Source organism: Tursiops truncatus, chromosome 4 (assembly GCF_011762595.2).
Source record: "Tursiops truncatus isolate mTurTru1 chromosome 4, mTurTru1.mat.Y, whole genome shotgun sequence".
Taxonomy (NCBI): Eukaryota; Metazoa; Chordata; class Mammalia; order Artiodactyla; family Delphinidae; genus Tursiops; species Tursiops truncatus.
In genome coordinates this window covers 45,697,956-45,710,451 of record NC_047037.1, presented here as the reverse complement: position 1 = coordinate 45,710,451, position 12,496 = coordinate 45,697,956, and the positions used below count along the sequence as shown (strand labels likewise).

General features: G+C 38.7%; 1 protein-coding gene and 1 long non-coding RNA gene across 2 annotated transcripts in view; one reads left to right on the top strand and one right to left on the bottom strand.

The window, feature by feature from the left end:
• Positions 1–12,496, bottom strand: part of SERPINI1 (serpin family I member 1) — a 68,434-nt gene that overhangs the window by 39,792 nt on the left and 16,146 nt on the right. The gene's annotated exons all lie outside the window — the stretch shown is intronic.
• LOC117312217 (uncharacterized) overlaps positions 1–12,496 on the top strand; it is a 233,884-nt gene that overhangs the window by 215,721 nt on the left and 5,667 nt on the right. Inside the window, exon 5 of the long non-coding RNA XR_004526492.2 lies at positions 2,210–2,312. This is a non-coding gene — a long non-coding RNA (uncharacterized lncRNA). The remainder of the gene's footprint in view (positions 1–2,209; positions 2,313–12,496) is intronic.

Here is a 12,496-nt window from a genome sequence, read left to right as displayed (position 1 = left end):
TCTTCCCTCCCTCCCTCCCTTCCTCCCTGCCTCCCTCCCTCCCTCTCTCTCTTTCTTTTTCCTTCTTTCTTTCCTTTTCAGATTCTCTGTCTCTCCCCACTATAATGCAGCCCTCACGGCTGTTGTTATTTTGCTCCTTTAGCTTTACCCTCTTGCCTTGTTTTATAAGATTGTGTGTGAGGGTTTGGGGACATCTAAACTCTCCTGAGGCGAAATGCATAGGTTCACTTTGCCTCAGTGTCTGTTAAGGCCACACAAATATACTTCCTTATCTTGGCTAATAACTATAACATTACCAAGACCTGCTTGCTCTTTTAGTAAGACGGTTTAGGCTCATGGGATTCTGACACCAAGGTGAATAATGAAGGATATTAGTATTATATCGAATCCTGTGAAACTGCCATTTTTGGAAGTCAAAGTGGTCAGATATCAGCAACTTCATATGCTTCAACCTACTCCTTACTGAGCATCTATCGTGTGCCAGGCTGAAGATTAGAACATTCATAGGCTGCTTTGTGACTTAATATTTCATACAGTTGCTTCACTGTTTTGAGAGGTCACAATATCTCATATTTTTAAAATGCATCCTATTTAAGAAATCTGGAAAAAAATATTATGATTTTGTCTTAGAATTCTTTTCTCTTCACCTTGTGCTGGAAACGCTAGAAACTGACAGAAGGAACTCTCCAACTGATACAAAACACCAACCTAAATTAAGTGTCTCTTTCTTTAAAAGAAAAAATACAAAATCCTCATGGCTCATACTTTCTGTACCCTGTGGAAATTAAGTTACATACATTCCTTTTTAAATGGTCTCTTGCTGGACTACAGACTGTGGGAAAAGTGAAAGCAAGAAAGAACATGTCAAAAAATAATTTCACTACTTTGTTTTTTAAACTCTTATAAACTTAAAGTACAAAATTTTCCTGATATTGACTAACATTGTATTAATGCTGTTTGAAAATATCCACCTGTTAACTCTATTTATAAACCTGCCACACTGTAATAGGGGATTTCTAACAGTACTTTGGTTTCCTCTTCCTGTTCATCACTGTGAATGACTGAAAAAGCAACTTGTAATTTTTATTGCTGAGTGTGGGCAAACAAGTAGAACATAAGTATGTAGATATAAAGGGCTCTATGAAAGCATTCTGGTACACTTCCCTGTGATTTTCAGAAAAATATTTACAATATAGTAACAGCTTTAGGAAGTGTGTAGAAAGGTGAATCAAGGAAATCAGCCAATGTAAATGTTGTACAGACAAAAAATAAAATAAAAATAAAAATAAAGGGAGCTAGTGTACTTCTTCTCCACAAGGCAGAGTTAAACTACCCCAAATGGTAATCAACCTCTCTTCTTTTCAGAGCTCTGTAGAGATATAGGCTTAATTCGTTTCTTCTGAATGTCTTCCAAATTTAATAGTCCTCACTGATAGGAAATGGTCCCCATCAAGCTCCTTGCATAGCACCTTAAGGCTTTTCCCATTACTGGACAGGTAAGATGGGAAGGATTTCTCATGGGTCTTATATCGTGAGCACCAGCGCTCACTGCCCTGACCTGTTAGGGTGCAGCTCTCTTCCTCTGAGTTAACTACTGAAGGATCCAGAAGAGTCTGGTGAAACGCAGGCAAGGATACTGGCTTTTCGCTTTGTTAACTTGTGGGTTGCCTCTTACATCTCTTAAGCATTGTCGAAAGTTAAAGCTAGTTGTGTCAGAGAGATTTCAGAGTATATTTTTAGGACTCCAAGATATGTGTCGGAGTCTATCTTGCAGATGAGACTTGTCTATAAGTAAATTGGAATAAAATGAAATCGCTCTCTCAACTTAGCTTTTTTAAAAAATTCACATCATTGGCCTTGCAAAGAATGACTGAATGATGGGCATCCTGAGCCTCGTAGGTTTTACACTGCAACAGAGATTTAGAACTATCATTTTAAATATACAGTTTTACAGTCCCAGTGAGAAAAACAATGAGAGGCAAAGCTCAACTTGAGACAAGTGCATGGGAGGCCACCCAAATAGAATGGGATATGTTGCCCGATTTCTCACTTCTAGGATTGCTTGAGAGTCTACATATGACTGGTTGGGAGCTTGAAGACTAGGTTCAAGCTAATAAACTTCAAGAATATGATAGGAATATTTAAGTTTCAAAATGAAAAGGAAAATTATTCCCATAAAATATATCCTTGACCTCAATTTTCTCCCCAGGGACCAATTAATTCATGGAATTCTAGAGCTGAAATAATAACATAATGGATCAGCCATCTGGACGTAATACAAGTTATTGCTAATCCTCATAACAAGCTGGAAGGTAGGTGAAGGTAACCCCGTTTTGTAGCTTAAGAAACTGAAACGTAGTAAGTTTAAGATATTTTTACCATGTTCATAAGTTTACTAAGGAATAGAAAAGGGATCTGAACTTTTGCCTGAAGGCTTCAAATTCCTTGCTAATTTTACTGTGCCATGCTGTCCGTGTTGGGCAGGAATTCCCTCTACAAGACTGACTCTGCTTGAATTCTGTGTGCCAAATAATGCTACAACAGGCTTTAAACATAACTTATGTTAATTGGGATCTTAACCTGTTACATAATACATTACAATACTTAAATTTTTTAAGCTAAAAAAATTAAATAGGTAAAACATTCAGAGTACAAACTCAAAAGGTATGAAGAGGCATAGAGTGAAGATTCTCTTTCCCACACTCTCTTGTCCCTTAGTCAGCCAATTTCTCCTGGTGGAACCAACCAGCGTTATCTTCCAGAAATATCTTATGTATATTCAGTATATGTATTTCCCATTTTCTTACGGAACATAATATACACACGCTGGTTTGCAACTTCATTTTTTCATTTAGCAACATATCTTGGAAAATATTTCCCATCATTACATAAAGAACTTCCTAATTTTTTCTTTTACCAGCTTCAAAGCATTTCACTGCATGGGCATGTTATAATTTACTTAATTAGTCTCCTACCAATGGGAATTTAGATTATTGCAATCTTTTACTATTACAAATAATGAGGCAATGAGTAATTTCAGAAATACATCATTTCACAGGTGTGCAATTATCTCTGCAGGATAAATTCCTAGAAGTTAAGTTGCTAGGTCACAAGACACATGTACTCGTAATTTTGATCAGTGTTGCCAAACTGCTCTTCTTAGAGGTTATATCATTAAAAATCCTAGAAATATGCTCATAAAGAAACAAGGAAGGTATACACTAAAGAAAAACTGAAACGTCGCTGAGAAATAGACGCAAAAAGAATAGAATACTTAATCTCCTACAGGGTATTCTTCCTAAAATAAGGACAGATGAACATGTTAAACAACACCGTGGGGGTGTAATTGACAAGATCCTGATGACGGGAAACTCCATAGGACAACTGATTCAGTTTCAACAAATAAAATGTAGAAATAAAGGGCAGTGGGAGGCAGGGAGGCAGATGGCTTTAAAAAGATTTAGACAACTGTGGCTTCCCTGGTAGTGCAGTGGTTGAGAGTCCACCTGCCAATGCAGGGAACACGGGTTCATGCCCCGGTCCGGGAAGATCCCACATGCCGCGGAGCAGCTGGGCCCGTGAGCCATGGCCGCTGAGCCTGCGCGTCCGGAGCCTGTGCTCCGCAATGGGAGAGGCCACAACAGTGAGAGGCCCGCGTACCGCAAAAAAAAAAAAAAAAAAAGATTTGGACAACTAGAGAAAGCCCGCACGCAGCAACGAAGACCCAACGCAGCCAAAAATAAAATAAATAAAATAAATTCTTAAAAAATAAATAAAAAATAAAGTTTATGTAGAAAAAATCAGAAAGCAGGAACGGCAAGAAAAACTCTGAGGAAAAAAGAACAGTGATGAGATACTAAAATGTATTAAAAAGCTATAATAATTAGAATAGGGATGGTGAGAAATATAATTTGGTATACGATAGAACTTAGCATGTCAAATCAGTGGGGTAAGAGAGATTATTCAGTAAGTGATAACTCGTGTTAGGAGAACAGAATATCCAGGTATTAAAAAATAAAGAAATGAATATTCTAATTTATTATTTTGAATCAAGATAAGTTCCAGATGGACCAAACTTTAAAAGTGAAAACTGAAACTTGAAAATTCCAGTGAGAAATCATGGGAATTTTAAAACATACATTCATAAGTAAATATATATATATATGCATATATATGGTTCATGCATACAAACATATACGTATATATATATACACACATATGTATACATTATATATGTATAGGTTGCATATATTTATATTGTACTATTATTTGTATACATATATATAAATATATATATTATACACACATGTATTAGACACACAGTGTTGAAATGGAGAAGGCCTAAGTGTGACAAAGACCCAGGAGCCATTAAAGAAAAGATTAATAAATTTTACTAAATAAAGATAAAAATCTGCACAGCAAAAGCCATATGAGAAAAGTCAAAAGACAAGTGACAAACTGAAAAATCTTAAATTACAGACTAAGGCAGGGGTCCCCACCCCCCAGTCCACCGCCTGTTAGGAAACAGGCCACACAGCAGGAGGTGAGTGGCGGCGAGTGAACGAAGCTTCATCTGCCCTCCCCATCGCTCCCCATCGCTCACATTACTACCTGAACCATCCCCCACAATGTCCGTGGAAAAATTGTCTTCCACGAAATCGGTCCCTGGTGCCAAAAAGGTTGGGCACTGCTGGACTAAGGGATAAGTTCTCTGTTCTGTACAAGACCTCTATAATTCAATAAACCCAACAAAAATCCTATAGAAAAATAGGCAAAGGATATGAATAGACAGGTTACCAAAAGAATGTTAAACAGCTCTTAAACACATAAAAATATGGTCAAACTTACTTATCAGATTGATAAAAGTAATATTAAGGCCTAAACTACGCAGATATAACAATAAGGCCTTGAAGTCTTAGGACCACTTAGGACCACTTACTACAGGCACATTTCTTATGAAGATCAGGGTATTAATGTAGTACCCAGTGTTAGAGATTCATGATGATGACCTTGAACCATCTCAAAAATATTAACTTATTCTGTTTGGTAGATTCTGGAGGGATACAAATAACATACAGTTAGGTAAACTACCATAAGGCATCTGAAACAAAATACTGGGATATTTACTAGGGTACATTTCAATTGTCTTTTTCTAGACACACAGGAAAACAAATTCTTCCTTGGACACAGCTAACTATGATATTACTGTAGGTTTAAAGACAAATAATAGGGAGTTCCTTGGTGGCCTAGTGGTTAGGATTCTGGGCATTCACTGCTGTGGCCCAGGTTCAATCTCTGGTGAGGGAACTGAGATCCTACAAGTCACGAGAAGAAGCCAAAAAAAAAAAAAGACAAATAATAAATCATCATTGGTGTGCTTTTGTTTTTAACCTGCAAGTCAGATTTTCCAAGCTTCAATCAATCTGAATTGAGTAATATCTAACTTACCTTATGATTATTTACAAAGGAATACTTTCGTGGGTTTATGCCCTTATTGTAGAACATGGCCACATGTCATATATCAAAATTACTTGCCTTAGCATAATTATGTCAACGGAGTGAAATTATGTTCACGTTTGAATCTGCAAGGCTTAATCATGGCAGCAGTCAGCACCATCTGTTGATAGCTTTCCTTAGTGTCTGTGGCAGGAAGGCTCTCTGAGGTCAATATTCTTTTTGGTTGTGGCTCTCTTTGCTATTCTGTACTTTTTAGCCATGTAAATGGATGACATTTTAAAACTCTTTCTGTTTTTTGCAATAAACCTACTAGGCAAAAAAAGGTGCCCTCAGGTGGGTGAGTTATTTTAAGATTGAGACTCTAGTATGATTAGATAGTGTGTGTATAGCCTCTAGGGATAATTAATATCATTAACGTGAGGCAAAAGTCCTGGAATAAATGGCTTCTGGGAGAGCATAATTTATTCAAAATGATATGACTTTAAAATGTTTTTATTGTTACCTATTATTAAAAAGAAAGATGATAAAGCTATTTCTTTAAATCAGCACTTCTCAGTGTGGGGTCTGCATCAGAATTTCCTAGGATGAGGTGAAAATGCAGGTTGGAGGCCACATCACCAACCTCTTGAATCAGAAATTCTAGACATGGACCTCCGTTGCCTGTATTTTTAAGAGATATTTCAGGACACAATCAAGTGTGAAAACCAAGTTAGTAGGATATCAACTAGGATATACGTGTCAGTAAAACTGAGGTTAAAACTAGGCACTGGTGGCGTGAGAGGCACACTGTTTACATTTGTTTCTAGGACTATTGTTTAATATCTATCTCCTCCCTAGACTGCAAGCTCCATGAATTACATCTGTCTCACTCAGGACTGGCTGGACTTAGCCCATTGCTTGGTCTAAGACTGTCCTCAACATTTGCTGAGTGAATGATTTAAGTATATTGTGCCCACTTACAGGTGAGCAAACTGCGACTTGAAGAGGGTAGACAGCCCAACACCACTCAGATGATAGAGATCTGAGTGACAACTCAGATCACTCAGTGATAGCCGCTCACTGGCTCCAAACCCAGGCCCCTTCCTTGTCACGGGACATTCAATGTGGTCGTAGAGGGGACCTATATTAGCTTTGCCGGTTAAACACTCAAATCCACAAAAACCCCTATAATGGAGTTTATTTAGAAAATAAAAAGTTTTATAGTGTTTTAGAATGTGTTAATATCCTGGAAAGAAAAAAAAAAACTCAGCATAAGGGGATAAGAGAGTGAGGGGGTGTGAAGGACTATCACAATTTTAAATAAAATGATTAGAAAGTCTTTACTGAACAAGTGATTTTTTTTTGAACAAAGTCTTCAAGGAAGAAGCAAACCACTGATACCTGGGGTTGGAGGCCAGGGATCAGCAAAAGCAAATGCCTGAGGAATGAGTGTGCCTGTTTAGTCCAAAGATCAGCAAGAAGCCAACACAGTTAGAATGGAGAGGGTGAAGAGGAGAGGGGGTGAAACGTGATCATAGTGAGTTATAGAAGAACGGGAAGAGGGGACTCAGAAACTGAGCAAAGACAACTCTTTGGAAGAACAGAGAAATCGGGCAGCAGCTGGGTGGAGAAGGGGTGAGTCAAGAGGGAGTTTTCTTTGGGCTCCCCTGGTGGCATGGCAGTTAAGAATCCGCCTACCAATGCAGGGGACACGGGTTCGAGCCCCTGGTCGGGGAAGATCCCACATGCCGCGGAGCAACTAAGACCGTGCGTCACAACTACTGAGCCCGCGTTCTGGAGCCCACGAGCCACAACTACTGAGCCTACGTGCCACAACTACTGAAGCCCGTGCGCCCTAGAGTCCCTGCTCCACAAGAGAAGCCACCGCAATGAGAAGCCCATGCACCACACAGTAGAGTAGCCCCTGCTCTCCGCAACTAGAGAAAGCCTGTGCAGCAACGAAGACCCAACACAGCCAAAAAAAAAAAAAAAAAAGAGGGAGTTTTCTTTGTTTGCTTGTTTGTTTAAGGTAGGAGAAGAAACAGGATGCTTGTTTTCTGGTAGTAATGCTCTAGGGGAGAAGGGGGAATTGATGATTCAGGAGAGAAGGGCGTTGCAGGAGCGGGATTGTGAGGTGAGAAGGCTGAGGACCTGTGCCCAGGGAGGGGGTGGCCTTAGAAGCACAGACAATTCACCTACAGAAACAGGAGAAAAGTTAAAGTATATGGGTACAGAGCTATTAGGTGGTAGTTATTAGGTGGTAGGTACAGAGCCACTGTGGTAGTGGGAGGTTGCGCAAGTCTTTTGATGGGTTCCCTTTTCTCCACGAAATAAGATGCAGGTTCATTAGCTGAGAACAAGGCTGGGAGCAGGTGTAGAAAACCCGCCTTAAGAACATCTTTCACTGCAAATCTACTCATACGTAAGCACCGTACTTGATATTTCTGCTTAAGCATATGAAAATATCTTATGCACATACTTTTGCCAATGCAGTGTTACTCATCTTTGGTTAGAATTAGGTTGGGAAGTAAACTGTACAAGTAATGACTTGAAATATAAATTAATACACACTGAAAATCTTCTCGTCTGCTCACGTTTGTATTGCAAATATATTCTCTCAAAATTATTTCATGTTCTGAATGTCACTGAGAAATTTAGTAGATCACTGAGCTGTACCGCAGAGGTGGGTTTCCAACCATAATTTAATTGGAAGGGTCATAACTAAGTTTCACCATATAGGGCTGCCAGATGTAATCAATGCAGTATAAGTTTGAAGAAGACATTGAGTGTGTCGAAGCACATTTTATAAGCAAGGCAAGCTATCATTTATGCAACAGAAATCACTCTAATGTCATGAAATTAGGACATCAGTAGAATATACAAGTGTTGTAGAGTTAATGAAAAACAAGTAATTTTGGTTGAAAGATAGCATACCATTTAAAGACATACATAAGTCAGATAATAAAGGTATTACTCATCGTTCCTCCACCCTACCATATCAATCAAATCCGTAAGGCTGACATGGCTTGAAGTTTTTATGCCAATACAATTGATGATACAATTGGAAACTGATACAATGGGGAATTTAGTTTTATTAACAGAGATTCTGGGCAAATTCCTCAGCCATAAAGTAGAGGCCCATAAAATTTTCAACCTGGGGCCAATGCATGGTTTAACAAACTGAAATCGGCATTACTGAATTTTCAGCTTGTTATCTCGATTCTTAAAGTCTCAAAGCTCCTGCAACTCAGTGGCTAGCCTTGCAATGGATAAACCTAACAACACCTGTGATCCCCAAAGTTTATCATTCCGATGTTTGAAGACAGGCTCAGAACAAAAGATCACAACTGAATAAACCATATAAAAGGCATTGTCTTCTCCCCCTCCAGGTCAGGTTGAAGAGGGTTCTTGTACAAGCGAAGAGTTCATCTGCCCTAATTGTGCATCAGTAGTAGCTACTGTACTAGTATTGCATCTTGCTCAAATACAGATGCATATATTACATATGCCACCCAAACAACGGCATCCAAAGCTAAATATCCAAGATTATCCACCATGCAGGGAATAATCATCGGGTTTTACTCTCCCTGGACTTGGCTACAGTTATTTGCAGAATTGTGATGAATGAATCTAAGAGTTTAATGCCTTAAGTTCCCACAATGTGGAATTCATCCCCCTCATGGACTAATCTGGACTAATCTGAGCACATGTGCGAAACCAGTGAAGGAAAGGCAAACTCAGATAATTTGAACTGCGTGATGTGTGGCCAGATTAGATAAACTGAAGAGAGAGATTTCACTTAAAGGGTTCAGCAGGTTGGGACTTCCCTGGCGGTCCAGTGGTTAAGACTCCATGCTTCCACGGCAGGAGGCATGGATTTGATCCCTGGTTGGGGAACTAAGATCTCGCATGCTGTGCAGCCAAAACAACGACAACAAAAAGTAAATAAATAAAAATTTGAAAATTACTGTAATTAAAAAAGAAAGGGGGTTTAGCAAGTTAAGGGTTGTAAAGTAGTCAAGAGCACGCACACACACATACACACACACACAATTTGGAGCCAAGCTACCAGAACTGAAGAATCTCCTGTTGCCAGCTGGAGAATTTAAGCTGAGACAGTATGTTCAACCCAGGAACAGAGTGTGAGAGGATTGGAGGCCACACTTGTTCTCTGGTCAGTTGCTTTCTGCTGCCCTGGTGCTAGGCAGGCGCATCTTCTCTTGACATCAGTTATCCAGCCACCCTTCTCCAGCACCATTATAACTTTGGTAAGGTCCGACTGGTAGCACCGCACAGAGGAACTGTTGAGGCCAGCCAGCTGGACCACAGAGATGTACGGGCGACAAGACTAACTTAAGCTTTCCAGTGAAGCAGAATGCAAGTAAACTCTACAACAATTCCCAAAGCAAAGTTAATGTGAAGAAAATAAAGTTTACTTTTAAACCGCAGTCTGTAAGTGGCCTTTCACTGGTAGATGGGATCTAATTGCTTACAGAGGAGTGAATAAAAGGAACTGTGAGGATGCTGGGCCTCAAGGCCAGTTCTGTGGTACTCTTGCTGCCATCTTTAGAGGTCAAGTTACCACCCTCCCTGCTCAGAATGATGTCCTTGGCTTTTTTCACCTGGCTAACTTCTATTTCTCTTTCAAAACTCACCTCATTGAAGGCGGCCTCCAAAAAGTAATTTTCATTTTTGTATGCACAGTGCTCAGTGCAGTGCCTTGACTAGAAAATTCTAAATAGATATTTGTTGAATAAAAGAGAGAGATAACTATATGTACGGAATATGAATGAAAAGAAAATTGGATTAAGTATGAGAAGACTTGAACTTTAGCTCTCATTCCACCACTCCCTAGCAGTAAATCTTTTACTCTTGCTGGAACTCTGTTTCCAAGTCTATAAAATGGGAATCATAATGCCTTCTCCTTCTTCTTTGTAAAGTAGCTATGAGAATGAAGCTGCCGTGGTGAGGACCTAACAGGACACATGACTTTATAACGGGTAGCCTTGGGCAAATCACAGAAATGATGGGCATTTATTTCCTGTGTCAAGGGAGGATCAAAAAAACTTCCCTATTTCTTAGCATTTTTTTTTAAATAAAGGGCCATTCAAATGTTAGAAAATGTTAGAACTTTTTAATTTATTTATTTTTAAGTTTAAATTTTTAAATTTTAGTCTTGAAATAATTTTGGACTTAGAAAGAAGTTGACAAAGTACAAAGTATTCCCATATACTCTTAGTTTCCCCAAATGTTAATATCTTACTTATAACTGATACATAATAATCAAAATCAGGAAATTAACATTGATATAATACTACCAACTGATCTATAGACCTTACTCAAATGTTTCCAGTTATCCCATTTATGTCCTTTTCCTGGTCCTGGATTCTATCCAGGTTCTCACCTTGCATTTTGTTGTCTTGTCCCCTTAGTATCCTCCAATGTTTAGAAAAGTATCTCATGGGTGGATACATTAAGACAATGCAAATATCCTATTTCTCATTATACTTTTGGCCACTCATTTTAACATCCATGTGTTATTCTTATCTGCAACAATGAACATGGTGTTTGCCAAATGGTGATTTTTTTACTTCTGTCATTCTTTCTACATTCATCAGTTGGACTTCTATTGTAAGGAAGAGCTATCCCTTCTCTCGTTTTTAGTAATGTATTCAAGTTACTTATTTGTATGAGTATGGACTCATGGGTATTTATTTTATATGCATTACAGTCCATTGCTATCATGATTTATTTTATTTCTCAAATTGTCCCAGATTTACTATGGCCTTTTTAGATGGTTCAACTCACATACATCAATGCCTTGCTAAAAATCAATCCACCCCAAGAAATGCCTGTTTTTGAGATGTGGCATAGGAGAAAAAATTAAAATGTATAGCTAGAGAAGGAAAAAATGTCTGGGGTACAAAGGACAAAGGGTACTGAATCTAGATCCTGGCAGCTCCAAGAATGAAAGACAAAAGACCTATAAGGATACAGAAGCTCAGGGTACCGGATACCCCTGACATTTATACTCTGGCTGGAGATTTAACACCTGGCAATTGGTAAGAAGGGTGTTAAGAAATATTTCTATCTCTGGATCATCTGGATATACAGAGGCCAGCCAGAAGCCATAATTACAAGTTCAATAACTTTAACTCATGGGTGGGTGTGTCCGTGTGCGCGCAAGTGCGAAAGGGCAGGGTGCGGGGAGAGATTAAGATATCACCAGTTTAGGCTACTGTAATGAGAGGGAACTTTTTGAAAACAGATGAGATCAACCTTGAATATGATTTGTGTAACACAAATCCCTGTGCAACAGACAGGTGATCATGTTTGTTCATAAAATCACTTATTAATTCATCCCACAGACTCATACTCTGAATGTTTAATATGTTCCTAGCACTGTGCAAACACCACGGATATAAGCAACAATTAAACACTGTCTTCAGTGACCTTGCAGTTCAGTGGAACTGAGGTCCTTTCAAAAAGCTGCAATGTTTCAGGTGGTCTTAGAGAACGCTTTGGGCTTCATCAGTAAAATGGGAGAGTTGGTCTTTGATCTTTAAGATTCTTTCCAGCACTGAAGTCATTTGATATTGTAATTCACTAACTTGATTATTTAAAAATTACCGCTCAATGTGCCTTTTGTAGCAACACTAAACAATCATTGCATGGTTTCTTTTATTTTTTAAAAAATATTTTTGCCTAAAATTGACAGTTCTCTGATAATGAAGGCTTCATTTATCAGTTATTATTCCAGTGACATTGGTTCTAGGCAAGATTTAGACGTGTTTCTCAACCTTTGCCTCAACACACCTGAGGAATATAATATACTTAAAAATAGCCACTCTGTAGCAAGCAGTGGAGGTGAGATGCAAGTGCAAGGAGTTTGAAAAACACTACAGAAATTATTCTAATGCACCTACCTCACTGTCTCCCCATTCTCAATATTCATGGGGGCCCAGGGCTTTTGAGAATCACGTGTGCAAAAAAAAATCAAAATTACTATTTGAAAAAGGCATTAGGGTTTCCAGCATTTATTGAGCACCTGCTGTGTACT